The 26,660-nt window shown below is 37.7% G+C and overlaps 1 protein-coding gene across 2 annotated transcripts in view; it reads left to right on the top strand.

Moving 5' to 3' along the window:
* thrb.S (thyroid hormone receptor, beta S homeolog) overlaps positions 1-26,660 on the top strand; it is a 220,983-nt gene that overhangs the window by 18,035 nt on the left and 176,288 nt on the right. Inside the window, exon 1 of one of the 2 annotated variants that reach the window (XM_018268611.2) lies at positions 23,238-23,716. The exons of the other annotated variant lie outside the window; for it this stretch is intronic. The gene's annotated coding sequence lies outside the window, so the exon portion shown is untranslated. Of the gene's footprint in view, positions 1-23,237; positions 23,717-26,660 lie in introns of those variants that run through there. 2 annotated transcript variants of the gene reach the window in all.

Below are 26,660 nucleotides of genomic sequence, written 5' to 3'. Positions count from 1 at the left end.
GGTCATATATATGTCTTTATCAGTGATGTTGGGGAAATTGCTTGAGGTGGCCACTTATTATTATTAAAAATGTGCAAGGAAGCAAAATGAAGGCAAAAGAGATCCTCTAATGTCTTAGACATGAGCCCAGTCTAAAACAAATGTGGCATGACCCTCAAATGATTAAAAACAGTTAACAGTTAGAACTTTTAAACACAATCCCACTTTAAAACATGAAAAATCACCAGCGTTTTGTCTTTGTTTTATAACTTTTCGGCATACAGGATATGATGTCACTGACATAAGACTGAGGAGGATGTAGCTTCATCTTATCAGTTTGTCAGGTCTAAGCTGACGAAGGAAACTCTGGCGAAAGGAGAAACGTAATGTAAAATTCACACTTTAATGTATTTAGTATTAGTAGTGTATTTAGTATTGATCGTTCGACTGAACGAAAATTCGCCTGGCGAAAGGGAGTGAAACTTCGTTAGCAATATAATCTTTTGCTAGCGAATTGTCTGTTACTAAATTGGAGATCTCCCTGCGGACTGTATTTCTGGAGAATTTTTGCTAGGAACGACCACTTTGCCCTAGTAAATCTGCCACACAGACGAGATTAAGCTGACAGAGAAATCAGGCTTGGTTTGAAATCTAGAAATGTAAACGCTGTGTTAATGTATGTTGGTTTGTTCATGGAGCAATGTTTGTAAGGAATATTAAGCACAGCCAACAGACATCATTTGATAGGACTCCCTATTAGTTAGAGCAACAAAAAGGGAGCCCTCACCAAATGTTATAGTTGGCAATATGGAGAACAAGCGCTGCAAACAAGAAAGCTTTAAATGATTGCCAAACTTTCCTCATGAACATAGCCGCAACTTGTACGTAATCACAGGGATATGATATAAAACACATCTGCCAAAGCAGAAATAAATGTGGTCTTGCTCTCCACTCAGACTTCTTTACATTTCATTCATTGCTTATTTATTATGCTTTCAGATATCTTAGCTGCAGACGTTTTCATCTCTACTCACTTCGCTTTATCCTGCAATGAATGGGGCTCTTGATTTGATAGCTTTTTTTTTTTACCCCCTTACATTGGTATCAGTTACTTATTGCTCCCAATACTCTAATATGTCACATTTGTAGTAAAGTGCTTTTCCATACATTGAAATCCAGTAAAATAGAGACTAAAGAGCTTCAACAACCGAATAAAAGAATCTTTTCACTGTAATTTCACTTGTACTCTTTAGAGTCATCTATTTATCCATGTATGTATTTATTTTTTACACAACTCATAACGTATTTCTTAGTCAGAGCAACACATACAATAGTCTAGTCAAAGCTCTGATCTCAATCAGACTTAGGGGCAGATTAACTAAACGGCGAAGTGACTAACGCTAGCGGTGATTCGCCAGTGTTACCGCTTTCAGGCACTTTGCCGATTTACTAACGGGTGCAGGCATAACTTTGCTAGTGAAAGAGACAGACGCTAGCGGTCATTCGCACTCTATCGGCAGGCGAATGTTTGCTCTCGCGAATGGACATTACTCCGCAAATTCACAAAGATGCGGATTTTACTGAACGTTACCTCTTTCGCCAGACTTGCCTTCGCCAGCTCAGACCAGGCGAAGTGCATTGGAGTGCATATATCTTCCTCAATCTTTTGTTACTTACATCATATTTTTAGTGGAAACATTTTCTAAGTCCCAAAAAACGCTGGCGTCTTTTCCTTTTTTCAAAAGCCTGCAAAAGTCCTTGAAAAATTTCTTGGGTGACTGGGCTCCCCATACATTTTCTAACATATACATGTGCAGGGCATTATAACCACTCTATTTTGTTTATTAAGGTTCCCTGGACTTGTATAATGTAATGTATTTGCTGAAACATGTCCATTCAACTTTATAATTTCTACCGTATGCAAATTAGCCTGAGCGAAGACCTCTAATGAAGTTGAGCTAGGTATAATTGAATGCTAGCGCATCTTCGATTTGATTGACGAAGTAACGCTAGTGAAAATTTGTCAGCGTTCGGAGCCCTGGACGTTCAGCAAGATCATTGCGTCTATGGGGAGCTTAATTTTTGCCTGGCGAAGTGCTGCAATGAAGCCATCACTGGCGAATTTTCGCCGCTTAGTAAATTTATCCCTTATAATCTTTGGCACTGTCTGCACAGACATCATCAAATTGTATCAGTCCATAGACACTAGCAAGTCAAGTACGTATATACTGATATATTCTAGATATAATATATATTAATTAGCAGAAATCCAGTGAACGGAAGGACTTTTTTTAAACTATAAATATAGATTGTTACCAAGCCCTTATGGTGAAGGCAGAACACCACCAGAAATGACAAAATATTAACATGGACTTTTTTTCTGACAAAATTTTTTTAATTTAACTCTAAAACCATGCGATACTTTTAACCCTGTTTTCATGTCTAAGGCCTAACCACAAGCATTCAGCTTCGGTTCACTTCCCCACCAAAAGCTCTGGAAATCCCTTTTCTGTGGTTTCTTTGGTCTGATCATTTCTTCCTATTTTCCTTCCATGTATTTAACACTTCATATTTCTTTTGTCAAAAAAACAGCACTCCCCTATTAACACACTTACAAGCAGCATTTGAAGTGGTATAACAGACATTTGTATGGAATTTTACAAACATTAGATGAGGTCATAAACTGGTAAATCTATTTGAAAGGGTTCCATAGGCACTGAAATATAATTTATATAATTATATAACTTGCTTTTGAATTGACACAAGTTTGTTATTTCCAGATTGGCACTATTTTTGTCTATGTGTGTCGCCAAAATGTGGTTAATGTCAGGCAGATTTCAACTGAGGGAACTCGGAAGATAAGACACAAGGGGCTCTAATTTAAGTAGGAAATTAAACAGAACCAATAATCCTAATACTATTAAATGAAACCCTCCTTAAAGCTCATTTATTATGTTTTAAATTGCATCTAAGGTTGTAAATACAATATCTGTACAGTAGAACTCCCTTTTAAATTTTTCAGAGGAACAAGGAAAATTATGCAAAAACTGGGAAAATATAGGTATTTAAAGGCTATAAGTATAGGAGTCAGTTTTACTTAGAAATACAATATTTACTTTGTTAATGACAAAAGTTAAGCTTTGCAGAATTAATATGGGACAGCAAAGCCTTTCTAACAGTCACAGTCTAACAGTCAACAGTCTAAAGCAGGAGTCCCCAACCTTTTTAACTTGTGAGCCACATTTAAATGTAAAAAAGAGTTGGAGAGCAACACAAGCATGAAAAGGTCCATGAGGATGTCAAATAAGGGCTGTGATTGGCTGTTTGGTAGCCCCTAAATGGACTGGTAGCCTACAGGAGACTCTGTTTGGCAGTACACCTGTTTATTTATGCAACAAAACTTGCTTCCAAACCAGGAATTCAAAAATAACCTCCTGCTTGGATACTGCTGGAAGCAACATCCAAGGGGTTGGTGAGCAACATGTTGCTCGCGAGCTACTGGTTGGGGACCACTGGTCTAAAGCAATAAGTGATTGGTGCACACTGCATAACTGTATGAGGTGTTAAAGGGCATATAAAGGCAAAAAAATAAAATATAATTTTTACTTTCTTTAATGAAAAAGAAAACTTTCTCCAATATACTTTAATTAAAAAATATGTGACTGTATGCAGTGAAATTCTCCCTTCATTTACTGCTGTGGATAGGAATTGTCAGACGGTCCCTAACTGCTCTGCAGGGAAACAATCATACTTATTTCCCAGCTATGCAGAACTCAAGTAGCTTTGTTTGTTTCCCTGTAGAGCAGTCGGCGACTGTGTAGAGATTTGTATTGGATTTTATTTTTGCCTTTACATCCCCTTTACTGTTTCCAACTCCAGCTGCATGGACAAAGATCATGGAGCCAGATTTAAACAGATAAACTGGGATTCTATTTGGAGGATTATGTTGCTGCAGCCACTGGTTTTGCAGAGTTGGAGAACGTCTGTATTAAACAATACGAAAACTATAAAATCCACATTAGATTACATGACAACACAGGACCCAGCGCAGTCTGTATATTCTGATTATTAATCAGCCTTGCTGTATCGGCTTCTGGCAGATATAATTTGACTGTGCTGTTTTGATCATTTATGATGATCCCTAAGCAACAGCCCAGACCACACTGAGCATGTGCACAGTCTTGGTCTTGCAAAGATGTTTAACAAAATTACAAGATGGTGATCCCCTGTGGCCAACATTGAAAGCATAAATCATTTGTATGATTAGGCTTGTGGTGCAGTAAGTTCATATTTATGTTTAGTATACAAAATACAGCATTTCTAGCCTTATTCTATTTTAGACTTTACTTCCCTTTAACTAACTAGAGTATTTACAGACAGAACTATAACAATGTATGCATCTGATTCCTTGCGGAAAATCAGGAAAAATCCACCATTGAAATCCATTATAAATTGGTGGGACTACAAAAAACTATTTATAATGTGGGAAAATTTAAAATCAGGGTATGTAAAATTGAGGTTTAACAGTATAGCTATAAACAGTACAGTGTTTAATTTTTCATAGTCACAATAAACCCGCTAAAAAAACAACATAACTTTTTAACATATTGTTTAACTATTGTTTTCAAGTATAAGTACTTTTCATTTTTAAAGGTAGAAGTTATTAAGTAGTCAGTTATTAAGTTTAACTATTGTTTTCAAGTATAAGTACTTTTCATTTTTAAAGGTAGAAGTTATTAAGTAGTCAGTTATTAAGTAGGCAGTTCCAGTACCATAAACTAGCATCTGCCAGTCTACCTTAATCCTTGCTAAGAAGGTTAATTAATTGCCTCTTTAGGCACTGACACTAATGAACTTGTAAAGAATGGGGAAGCAGGTTGCACATGTTTAATAGTGTAGTTATGTCATATTATTGCCTGATTCTTCCATCCCGGAGAAGCTGCAGTAGCAATATTATTTTACTTAATTTACCATATTGCCACTGAATATTCATATGGAATTATTTGACCAAAATAACATGACTGTTTATTAATAATTTAAATACATCTCTGCCAAACTGCTTTGTTGTGCTTTGTGCAGGTAAATGTTCAGGCCATTATTCTATACTAAATTAGGGAATGCAAACAACTGATTAGTTGCGATGGGTTACTAAGCATGTTTTTGTCCATTTCAAATCAACCCTCTATTCTAGTGATTATTATTAGTACTATAGCAACACATTTTTAATTAACATTTGTTGTTTTTTTTGTCTTTAGCCATTTAAAATTTAATCCGGGTAAGATAAAAGAAAAAAAAAGATTTGAATTTACCCATAATGTTGTCATAGTCTTAAAAGAACAAAATAGAACTGCTTTTCCAGGTAAAGAAATAATCAACTGTCCTGTCCAGATTAGTATTATAGTCTTTCTATTTGGCCACTTTCATTTAGTACTTTATGGTTTAATATTGGGAGATCTGCTGCTACAAACTCTGATACAGAGATATCAATAGGGTTCTGATTATTTCAAATTAAAGGCACACACACCAAGAAAAGGGCATTCTCACACCCTGCACAGCTAAAGAGCACACTGCTCTGGCTTGCAAAAGAAAAATAATTGCATTTTGAATACTCTAATTCACTGGCAGAGCTGGCATTTAGTAATGTTGCTGGAGCTGATTATACTGATGTGTAAATGATTCATTAATCATTCCTAGGGAGGTCATTCTGTTTAACAAATGATACCTCTACAACCTAAGAACTGAAAGAAGCTCTTTTAGGTGATCTGATAAAGGTTGGTAACACATGTATGGGTCTGAGATTTTTTATAAGCATGATATATTCTGTAAATTACATTACAAGTATGTTATACCCAGATCAAAATTCAGAGCACACATGGTAATGGATTCCAGTAAGACTACTAAATAGTGATGCATCATTGTGAGTATCTGTGGTAGTAATAGATAGACGCAGGTTGGGATGCAGCATGATGCATTTTACCTGCGTTCAGCGCATATATGAATCTATGTGAGTACAGCCTCATTGACAATAATTCAGTGCGTCTACTGCTGCGCTCGTCTGTAAGAGCCCTTAAAATGGAAAAACACCTTTTTGCCGTAAAAAAACTTGAATTGTGTGTGATTTATCAACTCCTTAAGTACTCCATCAAAGTCATGTAGAAGTCAATGGCAGATATACTTTTTGCAACTGGAAGATATCATGATCTGTGCTGGGTTTCGTACAATAATCCGAATGATAGTTTTCAGGCATCAAATCTGAAAAAATCATACAATTCAGATTTTTTTCCCCACAATTTTATTCAGTCATTTCCTGCACCAGATTTTTTCGAGTAAATTTATAGACAAATACAGTAAATAAAGTGCACAGTGGTTTTAAGAGAAATTTTCGGATTTTGGTAAATAACCCTACATTTGGGGGCAGATTTTTCAAGGGTCGAATTGAAATTTTTAATTTTTAAAATTCGAATTTCGAGTTTATTTTAGTTTAATTTGACTAGGGAATAGTCCTTATTCAATTTGAATTTAAAAAAAATTGGAAATTCGAATTTTGAAATTTATCATGTACTGTCCCTTTAAGAATTCAAAGTTGACTATTCGCCATCTAAAACCTGCCGAATTGGTGTTTTAGGCTATGGGGGACCTCCTACAATCAATTTGGAATTGTTTGGTGGACTTTTTTGTTGGGGACAAACTCGAATCGAATTTGATTTTAATTCGATTCGAGTTTGCAGGTTGATCCTATTCACCCGAATTAAAAAAATTCTAATATTTTAATAAATTTCTATTGGTCGTTTTTTCCCCTGAATTTCAAGTTTATGGGAGTTTTTAGAAACTCCCATAAACTCAAAATTCGACCCTTGATAAAACTGCCCCTTGTTGTTTAGTTTGGTCTTTGGGTGGTTACTGTATTTACCAGCCAGAATTTGCTATCAATTTACAATCAAATTGAGCCTAAATTGATTAGGTTGATTGAATTAAAATTACTGTATTTGGTAGATTAATGCAGATTAGCCATATACACTTGCAGTTGAAGGCATTCTTTCTACTTAAAAGTGGAACACAGTAAAATCCTTGTACCTGTGTGTCATGGAATTTGGATTTCCAAACACATTTTATCTTCACAATTTTCCTGCACCAGAGTTTATAGAGTAAATATATTGATAAATACGGCAAAAAAGTGCTCACTGCTCAGTAGTTTCAAGAGAATAGTGAGCAATTCTCCGATTTTGGTAAACAACACTACATTTGTTGTTGAGTTTGGATGGTTACTGTATTTGCCAGACAGAATTTGCTATCAACTTATCGTCAAATCAAGCCTAAAGGTGGCCATAGACTTAAAGATCCGCTCGTTTGGCGACATCGCCAAACGAGCGGATCTTTCCCCGATATGCCACTAAACTGCGTGGCTATATCGGGGGTAATTCGAGCGTTCGGCCGTATGGCCGAACGATCGAATTACGATGCGCCAAGCGGCTCCGACGGGTCGGTCGGGTAAAAATCCAACCTTCCCGATCGATATCGTGGCCAGATATCGATCGGGATGACCCGTCGGAAGCCCCCATACACGGGCAGATAAGCTGTCAAATCGGTCCAAACGACCGATAACGGCAGCTTTATCTGCCCGTGTATGGCCACCTTAAGTTGACTAGGTTGATTGAATTAAAGCTACTGTACTTAGTAGATAAATGCAGATTAGACACATGCACTTGCAGTTGAAGGCATTCCTTCTACTTAAAATGGAATACAGTAAAATCATTGTACCTGTGTGTCATGCAACAGCCACTTTTCCAATATATACAGCCAAGTTATTTTACTTGCTTCTATACTGTAAGTGCTGGAACTCACTTTCCATGCATTTCATGTATGGACAAGCAGGGTTTCATTATTGACATGCACCCAGGGGCCTGTGCATAGGGCGGAGGTTTTTCAGTGGGCAGCACTATGGTACCTATATATAAGAATACATTTGTTTAAAAAAAACAAAAAATCACCCCCAGCCACAGGAGACTTTTCACATAAATTTGGAAGCAGTGCTGGTGGGGGTGATTGGTATAGGGTCCGCTCATGGTGCCACTTCTGTAAATTGGAGGACGCTGTTAGTTCCGTTGCCTAGGGTGGCGCCATACCTAAATACATAACTGTGTACAAGTTGCATGCTAATATAGTGGTTTGTAATCTCTTTATTATTATCATCATGTATTTATAAAGTGCCAACATATGCCACAGCACCATACAATAAATGGATGTATATAACAAGCATACTGATTACATAAAAAACCCAATAACCTATAGAGGGTTTAGAAAAGGCCCTGCCCAAGAGATCTTGTTTTTCATTTTTGACTACCTTTCCATTTTATCTACCTATGTCACTTTATCTTGCTTGTCGTAGTGAAGCAATATTTGATTGATTCTCTATTCTGGGTTATACTGAAACACTGTTTTGGTAAAATGTCGTCCGAGAAATCTGGTTAAACCTGTATTTTCTTTAGTTGGAATATTTAATCAATGCACTAAAGTGCTATGTTTGTACAACTTTGTCAAACTGTGACAGGTAAGGGAACATGGCCTATTGGAAGGGTGTGATCATATATCACTAAGTCGCTCAGGGTTTGAATAAGCAGCTGTGGACTGGAGTTAGTATTGTGCCCATCTTTAGATTGTCCTTTGGGGAACCATTGACATTATAAAAACAATCCACCAAACTGTCATGGATAATAAAAAAATCGATTTCACAAATAGTTGCTTATTTGAGTAACTTACACTATGATTTTCTCTAGGTGCAACTAAAGAGATTTTCCGCCTGCAGATTTCAGCAGGCTGATTTTGGCCCCTTCTGGTTCCAGCCTAAAAAAACATTTTATAACTGAAAAATGATAAACCCTATTAAATGTGTAAAAAAATTCCAATTAACTTCTACAGTTTAGTGGATTTTTTATAATTTTTCCTTTAACATAAAGAAATACATTACTGTGGGCCCAGGCTTTTGTTGGCTTAGCTATTTCACCTATTCTAATTTTCTATCTACTGATTTCAGAATCTATCATTCAGTATACCAGCGATGGTGTCTAAAAATCTAGAATCGGAATTTAAGAACATTGATGGTTGTAAACAGAACACTTGGAATGCACAGTTCTGTCTTTGTAACATTGTGGTGCAACGCATTATCACAATGTAAATGAACTGTCACAGTATAATCCTGCCTAAAAGTGATACCGACACTAGTTACCTATAGAACAGGTTATTCACTGATAGGTCTGCTTTTGTAAGTACAGGTATGGGACCTGTTATCCAGAATGCCGGATCTGCTGGCGGCAGACAGACAAGGTTCATAAAGCAGGCTGAGGTCAATGGCAAGCAGCAGGAAAGTGAGGTTCGAAGGTCCAAACCAGGAAAGTCCACAGCAAAACAAGAATAGTGTGTACTGGAGAACAGGAGCAAGAAACAAGGCAGGGAAAACAGGAACCAGAAGGGCACAGAAACAATGAATACTGAATCACGGGAATAACAGGTTTGGGAGCTTTAATGATCAAGCAACTGCGAATAGCAAGGGACAGGCTAATATAGTTCCTTAATTACTGGATCATTGGCACATGTTGTTAACAAGGTAGGTGGAGAGTAGCAGTTAGAGAAGCTGGATGCATCTCCTGAATACTGATGAGCTCCAGCTATAAAAGCCCCAGGTTGCTCATAAGATAAATGCAGGTGCTTGTAAGTATTCAGTTCACTGTTCGATTCCAGGTTCTTGACATGAATAAGTTAAGGTAGCACTGGTAAACACATTATTGCCTTGTACTTACCACCTGCCAGCGGCAGACATAGCGGGGGTATGATTGCACCCGGACTTGCACCCCGTTGGGGCCCTACGGATAGTCAGGCAGGCCGGGGTTGGTACAGGAAGAGTTCAAGGATAGTCAGGCAGGCTGGGTCAGTACAGGCAGAGTTCACAGAATAGTCAGGCAGGCAAATGTCAGGATTGGCAGAATTCAGAAGAGTCAGACAGGCAGGGATCAAAACTGGAATACAAATAGGCAAAATCATTTCTCAGGAACTGAACAAGTTAGAGTTTACAATGGGCAATGATTTCCAGCCCAAAGCCCCTTTAAATATTCAAAGTTCGCTCCAAAACACGATGACGTCATGACGATTGCGCCACGAAAAACCCAGAAGTGTGTCCCCACCCACCACTAGACCACCAGGGTGAGTCTTCATAGTTTGGGATACAAGGAATTACAAATAACAGTGTCTTTAAAAATAAATCAACATATTATAGTGCATCCAAAAAAAATCAAATTACATTTTTTACCAAGCAGGAAAATGTTGCTGTGGACAAATCACAGAGAGCCTGCCAGAATGTGAGGTGTAGCATCCAGGGCACACATCTACCAACCTGCCATCTAACTGCATGACACATTGTACAGTTGAAAATTAAAGATAGATTCGATTTGCTCCAAAATTGCTATTTTGCTTTTTTCTACTATTCAGAATATTTCAAACTTGCCAAACGGTTTTCTTTCTTTTTTTGCCGTGTTTAAATTTCAACAAATATTTTTTAAAAGTTACGGGATTATTTACTCGACTTTTTCTCACTCTGTTAGAAAAAAAAAATCAGACCATAAGTTTTGTAGAAAAAATCGGTGCGAAAAAATATTGGGACAAAATCTAACACCAATTCCAATTGTGCAACGTTTTTTAATTGATGCTCAGAAAACTTGACTTTTTCGAGTTGTTGCACAAAAAAATTGAATAATGCGGATTAGCGAACAAAAACCAGAACAAACAACCCAAAACTACTGAGAAATCAAAAGTTAATAAACATGTTCCAAAAGTTTAAGGAATCATCTGCCATTGACTTCTATATGATTTGGACAGCTTATAGCTAGAGTATTTTCAGTTTTTTAGCAGCTTTGGAGCATAACAAATCTAAAAAAATGTTTGACCATTTAAGGGCAGATACTCACATGGCGACAAATCGCCTCTTCTTGAGATGACTAATCTCCCTGAACTGCCTTCCCGCGCCTAGAATCTAAATTGCTGGCGGGATGGCACTCGGAGCACTTTGTTTTCCAAAGTTGCCGAAGTTGCCCCACAAGGAAACTTCGGGCGACTTTGGAAAACGAAGCACTCGGTGTGCCATCCTGCCAGTGATTTAGATTCTAGCCAGCGGGAGGGCAGTTTGGGGAGATTAGTCCTCATTTTGAGAGGCATTTTGTCGCCGGGCGACTAAATCTCCACGAATCTCCACGTGTGTCTCTGCCCTAAAACTCGGCCAGATAAATTTGAGGCTTCATAAATAGGCCCCTTAATAAAGCAGTAAAAATAGCATTTGGCATAACATTGGCAGGGTGGGATATACTGTATAATAATGTTAGCAAACCTTGCGCTGGTTGTATTCAGCAGGGAAAAAATGTTGTTTAGTTTTGTTAATGTCTCTAAGGCTTGCTGATTAGTAGGTGATTTGTAAGTTATCAGACATCTGGTATTTAGCCAAACAAGGTGTGTTTCTGCTTTCTTCTTGATATATGGAATAGCATATGATCCTGTTATCAGCTATAATGCAGGCAATTTCATTTTTTTCTTGATCTTTGGCCTTGTTCTTGTCTCCATCAGCTGATCACTGCAGTCATCATGGTATGTCATATCATGGACCCAGCTTATCTTTATTGCCATCCTTGGTATGATTGCTTACCTAAATCTTATTTCTGGTTAAAGGGATACTGTTGTCGGAAAACAAGCAACAGTTAATAGTGCTGCTTCAGCAGACTTCACTTTAATCTATTTTTCAATAGAACAAACTGATTTTTTTATATTTCATTTTGAAATCTGACACGGGGCTAGACATATTGTCAGTTTCCCAGTTGCCCCAGTCATGTGACTTGTGCTCTGATAAACTCTTTACTGCTGTACTGCAAGTTTGAGTGATATCCCTCCCTCCTTCACCCCCCCCCAGCCCATCAGCAGAACAATGGGAAGGTAACCACATAACCGCTCTCTGGTAGATATTAGAACAACACTCAATAGTAAAAACCATGCCCCACTGTGACACATTCAGTAGGAGAAACAATAGCATGCCTGAAAGCAGTTCCATCCAGAAGTGCTGGCTTTTTCTAAAAGCACATGACCAGGCATAAAACCAATATTACAACTAATTAAAAATACACTTGTAGGGTTAGGAATGGAATTCTATATGGTAGAGTGACTTATTTGCAGTGTAAACAGTGTAATTTAGAAATAAAAACGATACCATAAAAATCATGACAATCCTCTTTTTCTTTTGTTTAATGTTTCTACTTTTCTTTCTTCACAATTTGATGGCGCTTTGGTTGATGACGTTTTTCAGGAGTGGATTATTTGTCTCAGTGTATTTGGTCTCGCAGCTGGAAACAGTAAATTCTGCTCCTTTAATCAGGACCATTTGTTGTGGTTATATATTTATAAATAACTTTGTGTTGGTCATCAGATCCCAATAATATCCACAATAATAATTACCTTTACTCACACAGTCTCATTTAATAGTTTAGAGCTTTTTATTTTCTTTTATGTTACTATTTTTATTTCTAAAGAACAAGCTTTCAACTGTTTTTTTTAGCTAAGTGATTACTGATTTAAAGTAGAAAACAGATTAGCAAGTTATCATGACATAATGGGGCTTGTATACTAAATGGCCAAAGGGAAAAACCATATTTCATGCCATATTTTTATCCACAATGTGCCATTTTCTTCTAGCATTTTGAAATGGTGCCAATCATAAATATTTGTTTTTCCATGGTGAAGGTGCAGAGATTTGTGCAAGCACCATGAAAGGGACGGCATGAGGGTGGGGCATGAACCCCACCTGCATATCCCTAAGGCAGAAGTTAGAGTACAAGGTTTCCTTGTTTTTAGTGCACTGAGCACTGCACCTTGCATCTGCTATGGCAACACAGGCACAAAATGCTCCTATTCAAGATTACATGCTCCTACTTTCTGTAAGTTGACCCTCATATCCCTGGGTGGGTTTTAATGAAGGCTTGGGGAGGCTAAACCCAACACAAATTAATTTTCTACAACAAACAGGATGAAGGTATTGTGAAGCTGCCATGTGTTCTGGGGTTATTATACGCAAAACTGTATTTATACTGCCATACAGTATGTTCTGAGGTAATTATTAATTGAATTAACACTGCATTAATACTACTATGTGTTCTGAGAGCATTTTATATGGAAATTGCCATGTATTTTGGAGTGTAATATATGAAACAAATACTATCTTTATTCTGCAAGGTGTTCTGTGTATTTTATGTGGCACCACATGCAGGGGCGATACGTGGGCTGCTGCCGCTTGAGGCAGCAACCCCGATGCCGTCCCCCTCTCCCGCTCCGCCCTTAAAAGTTTAGCGTCGGAGCGGGGGTGGTATCGCTAGTGCAATGATCGCGCACTGCACTTTCTGCACTAGCAGAGCCGAATTTCCGGTTTAAAAACCAGGGTGCCTAACTTTTGGCACTCCAATTGTAAAATGCTATTCCTTCTCCTTTAAAGGTCGGTTTTAGTGGTTTTAAAAGTTTTTGAAACCACAACGAAACTCACAAAGTCTAAAACTACAATTGTCATTGAATTTATTAAAAGATCTTAGTGTTTTGGACAATACGTAGTAAAAACAAAATCTGAAAACCTCTAAAATTCCGATTGGTATAAAAATGGTCTAAGAGGATCAGAGCACCTCCCACTTCTATAGCACCCGTCAACTTGTACTTGTTAAAGTTTGGCATTAAACGCTTGCATGTTTTTTTCACTTTATAAACCGCAAATTCTAAGAGCTTTTTAGAAATATAGGAAAACCAACAATTATTTGTGATTTGTGGAAAAAATTTAAATTTGATTAAATGGACCCCTGAATTTGGAAAATGTTATGTTCTTAATCAGGATTGGGGATTCATATTCCCATGGAGTTCTCATTTCCCAGGAAGCCACAAATGATGTATAGTAGTTATGTTCTCTGAATTGAGTTCTCTGAATATGAATTGTTTTACATATTTATTTCTGAATTTTACACCATGCTTTACATATCCAATTAACATGTGATTGGGGGATATATGGGAGTTATGCACTTTTCTATAAAAATTGCTTAGTGTAGAGGTTAGTGTTAAGACAAGGTTGCTTACCCATTAGTGTAAAGACAGTTTGAATGTTTACATCAATGAACAGTTGAAGTAAGGGCATCTCACAGTCCATGCACTCAACACATTACGACTTGCAAACCCAAGCAGGAGCAGGTCAAGCCTAGACAGCCCGTCTGGCCACTGCTCTGCAATGATGTTGCATGGGGCATGTGGAGAAGAAGGGAGAGAGGAGCAGAGGGAGCAAGCGAACCCAGACTAGGGGTAGGCAGAAGACCTTTTAAAAAGGTACCTGTCCGGCACCCCCCTTTGTTGTACCCTAGGTAGGTGCCACTTCTGCCTACCCCTAGTTCCAGCCCTAAACCCAAGTGTGAACTATCCTTGCCCAACAAATACTGGACTGTCTTCAACACCAGTTAAGGTGAGCAATTCAGTTTTTGCTCATATGCAGACTACCTGAAAAATACCTATACAGATAATTTTTGTGTCCTAGCTTTAATACTACCAGACATTTTACCCAGAGGGCTCATGTTCTGAGCATCAGAATTTCTGGGTATAAACAAATCATGATCCCTTGTTTTATTAACTCTCAAAAATGGATATTAAATTATTACTTAGAACCTTGCCAGATTTTAATGATTCATGTGGGATGAGGGTTTATTCGATAAATTACAATAAGCTTCTTAAGTAAATGAACAACATTATTACACAGTTAATGAAAGTCACTTAATTGCACTTAATGTCTCATTAACTAAACATAAACACAAGCCATTGGAATACAATCTGCTGTTGGTGTAAGGTTACATGAGCTATGCCTAAAAATAAGAAATAAGGAAGGAAAGCAAACACCTTTGAATACCCTATGGAGCAACCTTAAAGGAAAATATATATTCAGAAAGTTCTGTTCCACTTGATTTTTCCAGTCAAATCATACTCTGATAGGAATCCTTACATACATGGATTTACTGATATAAGAAGGAGCTGTTATTCTGTGTCCCCTGTAGAGAAAAAATAATTTTCATTCATAGATTCAAATGAAGCAGTACCCCAGGCAATAACTTTTTAACTATGCGAGTATGATACATAGGGTGGCAAACAGATACTGTTAGAAAGTGGGAGGGATGTACTGTATATATGCCTCTCATGAATACAGTGCTATATTTATGTGAGAAACGTAGGTCGTTGTACTCCAGAACCTGTTGCCAAAGGAACTGATGGCAGGCCTTAAAGTACAAAAATCACAGTAGCTTGTACCATGCAACTATTTTTGCAAATTGCATCCTTTCCCAGTGTCAATAAATGACTACTCTTGTCTCAACCAGGGTAGAATAAACCCTACAGATGCAGTGCTTCTCAAATAATCTGGGTATTTAGATTTAACAATTCAAACATAATTCAGTTATGCCAGAGAGATTTTTCTACTATTCTTGTTCTATCTGTCTACTATCTATTGTTCTATTCATTTCTATTTCATACTAATGCTGAATATCATGGTAAATCTGAGATATTGAAATTTGTCATACTATAAGTATAATAATAATTTGTTATATTTAAGTTTTATTTATCTGTTTGGGGCGGAAACATTTGGACCTGGCCTGCTTTTTGAACCATGGATACAGGCCTTCTTCTGGCCCAACCCTCATGAATACAGTGCTCCCAAACATCCCAGTTTGTTCTAATATATTGTTCTAATGTAGTACTATAGAAATAAAAATATATACTTGTATGGGCAGGGCTGCCTTCAGAAATTACGGGGCCCTGTATGGAAAAATGCATTATCCACAGTTAAAAAAAAAACAAAAAACTTTGGTGGCCACCCCCCAACAAGTTATAAAAACCCATTGGTGATCAGGATACTCCCCCTGCAAGTAATAAATAAAAAGATGGCCTGCCCACACCCCCCCACAAGTTATAAAAAGCCATTGGTGGCCATGACCTTCCTTTAAGTTAAAAAAAAAACATTGGTGGCCAGGCCCCCCCCCCCCAAAAAAAAAATATTTAAAAGGAAATTGCTTGCCAGGGTTTGGCTCTTAAGGAGGGCCATACTTCCCTTACTTGATAAGCTGGGACCCCCTGCTGTCAGAGTGCAGCAAGCTTCAGAATAGAGGACTGGAGCTCCCATACATGAATGATTTTTCTCCTTCAGTTCTCTGTACCCTCATTGGATAGGCTGGAGAGTAAGTTCCTACTTCACCTATCCAATCTCTGTACAGCTTTACCAGGACTTATCTCAGGGTCGGACTGGGGGGGCCGGGGCCCACCAGGACTGCTGTCCCAGGGCCCCCCTCCCCTACTGTGATGCACTGAACTTAGACACAAAAACCCATGGCCCCGGGACATCTGTCCTCCCTGTGCACCCCTGATGGCAGCCCTGTTATCCAGAATGCTCAGGACCTGGGGTTTTTCCAGATAATGGACCTTTCCATAATTTGGATCTTTATAACTTAAGTATACAAATCCAAAAGGCCGGTTTAGCTTCCAATATGGATCAGTTATATCTTAGTTTCAATCAAGTACAAGTTACTGTTTTATTATTACAAAAAAAATGGATTATTTAATTATAATGGAGTCTATTGGAGATGGCCCTTCGGTAATTTGGAGATTTCTATATAATGGTTTTCAGGATAACAGATCCCATACCTGTATACAATATTCAAACTATTGCAGTACGCAGCAATGGTGAGTGACCAAAGGAAATCATGGTCATTTTGATAGGTGGAAAAACCTTGTATACCATGGGCCTAATTATGCAGAGCATTGAAGCTGAATTATGAGATAATATAGTCCATATCATGACAATTTATTGTGAACAAAAGCTCCAGATATTTCCTGATGCCATGTCTGGGTTATAGCAAACTGTGTTGTTCTAAATCTCTATAATGAAGCCATGCTCTGTTGATGTCCACATTTGTAAACAGGACAAGAAAGTCTGTGGTTGTCTGTCTATGCCTGTCTATTTTCAACACTAGATATTTTTAGGTCTAGCAACTAATTAAAAAAAGTTGGTCATGTGAAAAGGAATTGTGCCTTTAATATGGCATCAGTATTCTTGCACAAAGGGTGGTTTGTAAGGATGACCAGCCTTTAAAATATGTTGGTTCTACATATTGTTTAGAAGGCAATTAAACCAGTAAATGTACTTTCCTTTAAAACTGATTGCTCATGTGTCCTGGCCTGAACCTGGAATCATATCCCCGCCGTTTCTTTTATGACAAAGTCTTTCAAGTTTATCTGTACAAGGCTTGTTTATTGTCATCTTACAATTGCATATATCAGTAGTCTAGACAACATTTTTTCGTGCAGTTTAAACAATCTGCCTGTGGGATGTAGTGCATGACAAGAAAAAATACAATAAAAATGATTGTTGGCACGGATTCCATCCTCTAACTCAGTGTTTCGTAACAATTTATTTTTTTACTTTTAAATCAATAAATTCTCTTAGCAGTTAGGTGTCACTTTAATTACCTTCTTAAAGTGAACTTTATTTGCATTGTAACTTTGTTCACACATGTTCTAGGTTTTAAATATTGTCATTCTTGTTTTTTATTGTTATGCCCTGTGGCAATAACTGACTTTCATGGCCTTGTGTTATGCGGAAATTCCTAAAACTTAGAAAAAGAGTAGTGTTATGCTGATTGTGGGTGGGTAAGAATGGCTATAAAGAGAAGATAATACAGATATGATGAATTGTGGTAAGCATACATTATGGGGGTTATTTACCAAACTCAGAATGCAAAAATCATGAAAAATTGGTGATTTTTTTTTAATAAAAAATCATGAATTTTTCAGAATTTATCAAACTCTAGGGATGTAAAAGTCAGAATCAGAAAATCCGGCATCTCAGACCTGTCCCGATGATTTTTTGATGTGCATTGGGTTTCGTGCAATACCCCGAAGTTTTCCTGCAAAAATCTGAGTTTTCAAATCCAAAAAACCGTGAAAATCTATGATTTTTAAATTTTCGGGAAAATGTAATAATTAATAAGTGTAAAAAACCCAAGCGGAGTTTGTAGCAGGAAATATTGAGATAAATTTGGACTTTGATAAATAACCCCCTTGGCGTAGTGGATAATTTCCCCTAAAGCCCATAGATAAAATAACTACATGGAAATCTGATTCTTAGGGGCGCTTTTTTATAACAATTAAAGTTGTGATTTTAAGTTGATTTTTAATTAACAATAATGGAATACGCAATAAACTTGAATATGCTCACTTATTCATTTTTTTTAAAAAACTTGAATCTCGAAAACTTGATCACCTAAAAACAGACTGGAACACAGAGCAATCACATTCTACTCATAGTGTACCTTTCACATCTACATGAAATCACCAGCTCTTTAGTGCTGATTGTTTTTGCTTTTGATAAATCTCTAATATTGGTAATTTTAGCACAAAAATACTTCAAATTCAAATGTTAATTAATTGGCAACTGTGTGTCTAATTTGCATGGGAAGTCACAGTTGTTAACTAGACTTCATTTAAGTAGGAGCATCATTCAGTTTAGTGGAGTATCATTGAGAATAATCGGTAGGAACTCACTGAATCCAATGACTGGTCGAGCGTCTGTCTGTAAGTTAAAATCATATTATCACTAAGTGCTTGTAAAATGCGTACATCTGTTACTGGCATGTTCCTATGATAAATTAATGACTTACCTGGTAATAGGCTTCTTTAAGAGCCAACTGATTGTATCTGGACAAGTTTTTTACCCTGCTAGGTTTATACTCTAGAATAGATTGTGTTTTTTAAGACAAATTAGTAAGTAACATTTTTTAACATTCATGAAAAGTTGAACATGTTTTCTTGTTTTCTTCCTGTACTTTTTTAAGTCAAGTTTTTTCACACTACCAGTACAGGTATGGGATCCATTATCTGGAAACCTGTTATCCAGAAAGCTTGAATTAAAGGAAAACTATAGCCCCACAATAAATGTTTAAGCAACAGATTCATTAATAGTTAACAGTTTATATCAAATTAATCGGCATATTAAAGAATCTTACCAAACTGGTATATATATTTAAGTAAATATTGCCTTTTACAACTCTTCCCTTGAACCACCATTCTGTGTGCTGCCTCAGAAATACTTCAACTATAACTGTAACAGGAAGAAGTGTGGATGGAAAAGACAGAACTCTGTCTGTTAATTGGCTCATGTGACCTAACATGTATGATCTCTGGGGGCAGCCCTTATTTTTTAAAATGGCAGTTTTCTATTTATGATTACCCAATGGCAAAGACTACTAAAAAAGTATATTATTATGAAAATAGTTTATTTACATGAACAGGGTTTTACATATGAGCTATTTTATTCAATATCTTTTTATAGAGACCAACATTGTTTGGGGGGTATAATTTTTCTGTAAGGGTAGGCAGTCTCCCATAAACTCCAATTTAATCAAATAATTTAAATTTTAATTTCCCTTTTCTCTGTATTAATAAAATGGTACCTTGAACCTGATTCCAACTAATATAATGAATCCTTATTGCAGGCAAAACAATCCTTTTGGGTATATTTAATTTTGAATTGTTTTTTAGTAGATTTAAGGTATGTAAATCCAAATTACGTAAAGCTCCCTTATCCGGAAAACCCCAATTCCTAAACATTCTGTATAACAGGCCCCATACCTGTAAAAGTTTTCTAATATACACTTCGATTGCAAAACATTTACACTGAAGGCCATTATGTAGTCATATTAAATTGTCATATATATCATATATTATAGTCATGATATAGTAAGCATTGTTGCACATTTAGAAAACGCAGTGGACCCAGAAAAAAACTGTTATCCAGAAAGCTCTGAATTAAAGAATGGCCGTCCCGATAGACTCCATTTTATCCATTTGTTATTTTTATTTGCTTTTTCTCTATTACAATAAAGCAATACCTCATACTTCATCCAACTGGTTTTGCTTCCAAAAAGGATTAATTATATCTTGGGATCAAGTACAACGTACTGTTTTATTATTACAGTAATTTTTTAAAAATCTTGATTTTGATAAACTGGAGTCTATGGGAGATGGCCTTCCATAAATTGGAACTTTCTGAATAGCGGGTTTCCGGATCCCATACCTGTATGTTAATTTGGAAGTTGCTGGTTTTGTCACCTATAGGAAATGTTCTTGCACTTTTAAAGTGAAGTGGTGCGAACGTGCTTTTGATCATTTGTTTTGGGGGTTTGCTTCCCATTAGGTATAACATTGCATTTCCTACGCTGGGTGTGATAGGTAAAGCCCAAATTCTGGGATGTACAAAAAATATATAACCTCAAGGCCCAAATCCAGCCCCTCCCTCTGGCTAGAATCTTCACCCTTCAACTGCAGTTCAGGTGCCCTGCAAGAGAGAACAAAGTCTATTTATGGACACTTGCAAGAGACACTCACAACAGAGACTAACTTTATCATTTGGGGTTTTGTACCCTTTATAGCTTGAAGAAGTTTAGCAGGCGCTTATCTTGTCTACAGTTCTCCTACCTGCTCAAAGTTCATATACAGATCTATATTATCGAGGTATTCAACACAATATTATAGACAAAAGCCACAAGTATCCTGTAAATGATATCCTTATAAATGGCTCTTAGAGCTTGATGTCATTTTTGTCACATGACTCACTTGTGTATTATATATAAAGTACCCCTTTTTGGAAAATATGAGGATGCTAGAAGTAACCTCCGAGTTCCATGGCCTTCGGCCTCGTGCTTTTATATTGTCATGGACCTCCTATGTGACTTATAATATCCTTATACTTTACAATAAGAGGTACTTTGTTCAATATATAATGCATATATCCAGGAAAGGCCTATTAAAAAATTGAACCAGTATATCAGGACCAAGGGATGATTATAATATTTTATGGCAGAAATTCCAGTGTAAACAGACAAGGCATATGATTGTCATAGCAGTAACTGTGATGACTACCAGCGCTTGGTTTGCAAAAAATTTTAAAAAATAGATATAATGCACATTAACACAATCCATGCATATAATAGGTATTACTTGCAGGCATAAGGTCAGTGGGGTTTTATGAGGACAGTTATTCAGGTGCCTTTAAGCTGGTTCTACCAGTCTATATTGCACCTGAATGTCTGCAGAATTATGTTGTTATTTCTATTTTATGTATTGTGTTTTCTCCTTTCAGCGTTATTGCATGACCCCAGTTTTACTTGTCTGTTAATCCTCCTGTTGTGTAAAAGCTGTGTGTACATGAAATAAATGCATGTTTAAGTCATTGCCCTGAAATATGATCCTAGAAAACATTAATTCCTGTGCAAAGATATAACTTGTTTCTTGAGATTGTGTGGATAGGGGGTGAGTTGATCAGACTGTCTGGGTATTTGGGTCTTGCATTATTACATCAAGTAGGTACAGTAGGTTTGTGAGTCAATTTATTTACTCCACTAAAATTGCATCACAAGTGAAGTATATATATATATTTTTTTTTTTAATTTTTTTACTGGCCAAACACACATATTTTGTAAGATTTTTGGTTCATGTGTAGTTGCTTTATGATCCAACTCTCTATTAATTAAGAGCCTTTATTCTTGCACCTATAGTTAAATTAATATATTTTGGATTGCCCTCTGCATTGGTTTTTGCCTCATATGTTATCTGTTTGGCTCGCGGCCCAGTTGGTGAATTTACGTGTATGGTTGGCCCAGGTGTGGACATCTTTAATGGCAAAACCATTTGTATAGTTACAAGCCTGTGAGTGTGTGTATGTTTGTTCTGAACATTATTTTTTATTGTTTAGCCCCTTCACGAGAGCTCATGGATCTCATGCATACTTCATCATACTCATATATTTTGCACTGAGTGAAACATTAGGGGAGATTTATTAAAGTGTGAAATTAGAACTACCCACAATTAAAGGGGACCCGTCACCCAAAAAAAAATATTCCAAATGCTATTTTATCAAGTTAGTCAAGCAAAATGAACTTCAATTATACTGTATAAATTTTTGAATCTTGTTTCCTTTGGTCTGGGAACTCATAATTATAGCAAGCAGGCAGGGGCCATTTTGTGGACACTGTTATTAAGACAAGCCTTGCATCATCTCAGAATCTTGTTTGTGCACCAGAATGGGCACCTGATGTCCATCCCCATGCCTTGGCTCCACAATTAAATGGTTAAGAGAAATGGGGGAAAGTGAGGTGGGCAGTGACATCTAGGAAGTGCTGAATGGAAAGTGAAAGTAATTGCCTGCCGCGCCTGTATGCCTAAGGCATAGAGGAGGGGCAGACAATATTTGATTGACAGCTGCGATTTTTAAAAATGTTTGCAACAGCTATGAATGCTTTAATAAAAAAAAAGAATTTGGAATTCATGTTTAACTTGAAAAGGACTTTCATTCAACAGCTTTTTATGTGGGGGGTGACAGGTCCACTTTAAATTCTGCCACTTTTTATTGATTCCTATGGGATTAAAAAAATTCAACATCTGATAAATACACCTCTAAGGGTGGTGGCAGACGGGGTCGCCTGAAGTAGTCCCTTACTTCGGGCGACTAATCTCCCCAAATGCCTTCCCACCGGCAAGAATACGAATCGCCGGCGGGATGGCATACATTTCTGAAGCATCCCAAAGTTGCTTCATGAGGAAACTTCGGAAATCAGAAGCGATTCGTATTCTTGCCAGTTGGAAGGCATTTGGGGACATTAGTCGTCCGAAGTAGAGAAGATTTATCGCTGGGCGACTAGTCTCCCCGTCTGCCACTACCCTAACCATCCTATAGGTATGATTAAGGGCAGAGACGATTTGGGGAGATTTAGTTGACCGGCGACAAAACATCTCTTCTTCGGGTGACTAATCTCCCCGAACTCCCTCCCCTGGCCAGTGGCGTAACTACCGGGGGAGCAGGGGGTGCGATTGGACCAGGGCCTGCACCCGCTCAGGGCCCCCCGACAGCTCGCATGCCACTTATTCCGGCCGGTTCCGGGCGTATGGAGGGGGCGGGGGCCCGGCTGAGTGTCCCCCGCCCCCCCCCCTCTAGTTACGTTGCTGCCCCTGACACTATGAGCGCTTCGTTTTCTGAAGTAGCCTGAAGTTCAGGGAGATTAGTCACTCGAAGAAGAGGCAAATTGTCGCCGGGCGACTTAGTCTCCCCGTAGAGTTTAAACACTGTAGGCAATGTTTTCATCACTATGTGGAACAGTGACTGCACTCACGGTGAGAGTGTAGGGTTTAAAGTAGCAGAACATTTAAAATATAAAAGAAATATGCACCAGAACTCGCAAATTAGTTTTAGAAAAAGTGTATTTTCCTGTCACACTGCTTGCAATGTTTAATTGCTGAGAGAGCGTTTGGAGATGGCAATGTGACAGTGCAGGTGTCTCAGGCTGAGAGGAGGTGCTACAGGCCGGGGTACTGTATATGGAGGGTGTGGTGCTAATTGGGATCTATCCTGGCAGACTGGAAATAGAAAGTAGCTTCATTATCCTGACTGAACACAAGCAGGGATAACGCTGGGAGTGACTGGCATAGCAGGGGCTGCAGGGAGGCACTTCATAATCCGTGCCAAATCCAACGTTGTAGCGAGTGACGAGAATCGTAGAGTGCGCGGAACAGTCTCACGGACGCTGGGGTTTGGGAAGGACGACGCGGCAGCTGTTGCACTACGTTACGTCTAACTCTATAGGTTGGAGAGCTGACGGTGAGTAACGAGCGAAAAGCGGATACTGGGACAAGTTACGTACAGTGTACTCTGACTGATTAGCGACGTCACATTGTGCTCATTTCATAGCAACCGGCAGCCAGAGATATGCTGACCAGCCTGGTCCACACAGCGGGCATAGGGGAGAGCCGACAATGTTTCTGCAACTTTGCTTATTGCCTGTCAGCAGCTGGAGCATAGGCTATATACATTTATTCATTTCCGGGTTCGCCTAAGCCCAATTTGGGAGTGGGTATCTGAAAAAAAGTGTTTGTGGTGATTTTGGGACCTACCAGGCTTACCTGAGCAATATTCTGCCAGTCACATGTCAGGCTTTATCCATTTGCTTGTTGGGGGTATCCTGGATACAAGTCCCTATTATCTATCATCACTCTCTCTCTACCATCTATCTATCTATCTATCTATCTATCTATCTATCTATCTATCTATCTATCTATCATCTATCTATCATCTATCTATCTATCTATCTATCTATCATCTATCTATCTATCTATCTATCTATCTATCTATCTATCATCTATCATCTATCTATCTATCCATCATCTATCTATCTATCTATGTATCCATCTATCCATCATCTATCTATCTATCTATCTATCTATCTATCTATCTATCTATCTATCTATCTATCTATCATCTATCTATCATTTATCTATCCATCCATCTATCTATCTATCTATCTATCTATCTATCTATCTATCTATCATCTATCTATCATCTATCTATCTATCTATCTATCTATCTATCTATCTATCTATCTATCTATCTATCTATCTATCATCTATCTATCTATCATCTATCTATCTATCATCTATCTATCTATCATCTATCTATCTATCTATCTATCTATCTATCTATCTATCTATCTATCTATCTATCTATCTATCTATCTATCTATCTATCTATCTATCATCATCTATCTATCATCTATCTATCTATCTATCTATCTATCTATCTATCTATCTATCTATCTATCTATCTATCTATCTATCTATCTATCATCATCATCATCTATCTATCTATCATCTATCTATCATCTGTCTGTCTGTCTGTCTGTCTGTCTATCCTGGGCCCGGGCCTTGGTGGCCTCTCCACAAATACGGGCCTGCTTTTGCCTACTCCTAGTTCCAGCCCTGTGTCAGTGATATACGTTCTGCACTTCTGCCTATCACAGAGCCTAGTCCTTTCTGACAGGTATTTCTCAGGAATGACTACCACTTCTGCTGAATTGTATAGCAGTCGCAATTTTCAGTAGAAGTACTTATACCAATTCAGTTAAGTGCATTGCCCTTCAAAGGCAATGGGTCCTTGGAGTGACCTCTTCACACTGATTCCAAGTATTAAAACAAAACAAATTTTCTTATTATTCTATGCTTCATTGTTCCCAAAACATTGACTGGTGCCATATTTTTAATGAAACATTTTTGCTTGTAATGTTTACCTGGTGAGCCATTTGGAAATAGTTTGACTGGCAACAATTTGGACAATTTTGAAAAACGGTCCGCACACACCAATATTGCAGTCGGGGATTGTGCCCCTTTTATTAATGCCACCAACAATCAACAATCAACGTTTCGGGGGGACACAGCCTCCCTTCTTCGATCTGAAGAAGGGAGGCTGTGTCCCCCCGAAACGTTGATTGTTGATTGTTGGTGGAAAATATGAGTTTTCGAAAAATTCGTACAATTAGTTTTTTTTCAAGTTTTTTTCCTGCACAGAAATTTTTCAGGAAAATGTATTGATAAATAAGGGGAAAAAACGTATGCGGGTTTGGTCAGAGTATTTTTCTGAAAATAATGAGTCAAGTTCGGACTTTGATAAATGGGCCTCCCCAAATTTGAATAAAAAAGTACTCCAACTCAGACCTGCTGATTTCATGTAGAAGTCAATGGCAGATATCCCATTGATATCCTGATCTGGAGGTTTCAGAAAACTGCCAGAATCATATTATGTAATTGGAAAAGGAGAATATGACAAGTTGGGCCTAACAGGGCAGGCCATTATTTACCTGCTTGTGGATTCACTTTATATATGGTTTATTATTAGTGCTGTTTGCTATTTTCTTTTTGTGGGCACATAATCAAGGGGGTCCAGTTTTGACACCTTGAGGATGAATGATGGCCAGAGGATAGAAAGAATTACACATGATTATTTCAGTAGAAAAACTGCAGATTATTTGTACAGTGATTTACAGTTTTTAAATAGTTTTTTTAATAGTTATGACGCCATTCATGTACGACATTGCAGGCAGGCTGGTTTCCTTGGTTTTATCCAAAAATAAATAGGTGCACATTAAGCAAATGGACAAAGGTTTTAGGAAATTAAATATTTCAATGGACAACATTGCAAACTCCAGGTAATTTGAGGTTGACAGCATCCCAGTAACTATACAGGAACATGGTATGTAGTCACTGTATACATAAAGTAAAATACAATTTATATAACAGGGCAGTAGGTGTATTTATAGGTGGGTAGGGCCAAGGTAAGCTTCTGAGTAAAGTCTATTCTGCTTTAATTTTACAGCAATTTATGACTCAAATAACTTCGTTTCAAGCTGTTACTGGAAAAAGAATCTGGGGATACATGCTGAGATTTGTAGTTCTCTGCTGGAAGCAGAGCCACTATTTGATTTAGCATTCATGAGCTAAAGGTCTGATATAATGTCATTGTTGAACTGTATGTCCAGTTGAACTGTATGTCACAATGTCATTTGGTTCACGCAAGTCAGGAAGCCACATATTGGGTTTTTTTGGCATCCAAATGTAAAATCAGTATTTTAAATTGCTATGCCCAGGTAGGGCTTCCACTATATCTGGTGTTGTAACAATATACACATTTAAATGCACTTTGACCTTTCTTTCTAACACAGGGCAAATGATATAGCTAGACAGCTAGACATGTTAGACAGCTTTATGTCATATCA

This window comes from Xenopus laevis, chromosome 6S (genome assembly GCF_017654675.1).
Source record: "Xenopus laevis strain J_2021 chromosome 6S, Xenopus_laevis_v10.1, whole genome shotgun sequence".
NCBI classification, from domain to species: Eukaryota; Metazoa; Chordata; class Amphibia; order Anura; family Pipidae; genus Xenopus; species Xenopus laevis.
The sequence above is the reverse complement of the archived record's forward strand: the minus strand, read 5'-3'. Positions and strand labels throughout refer to the sequence as shown.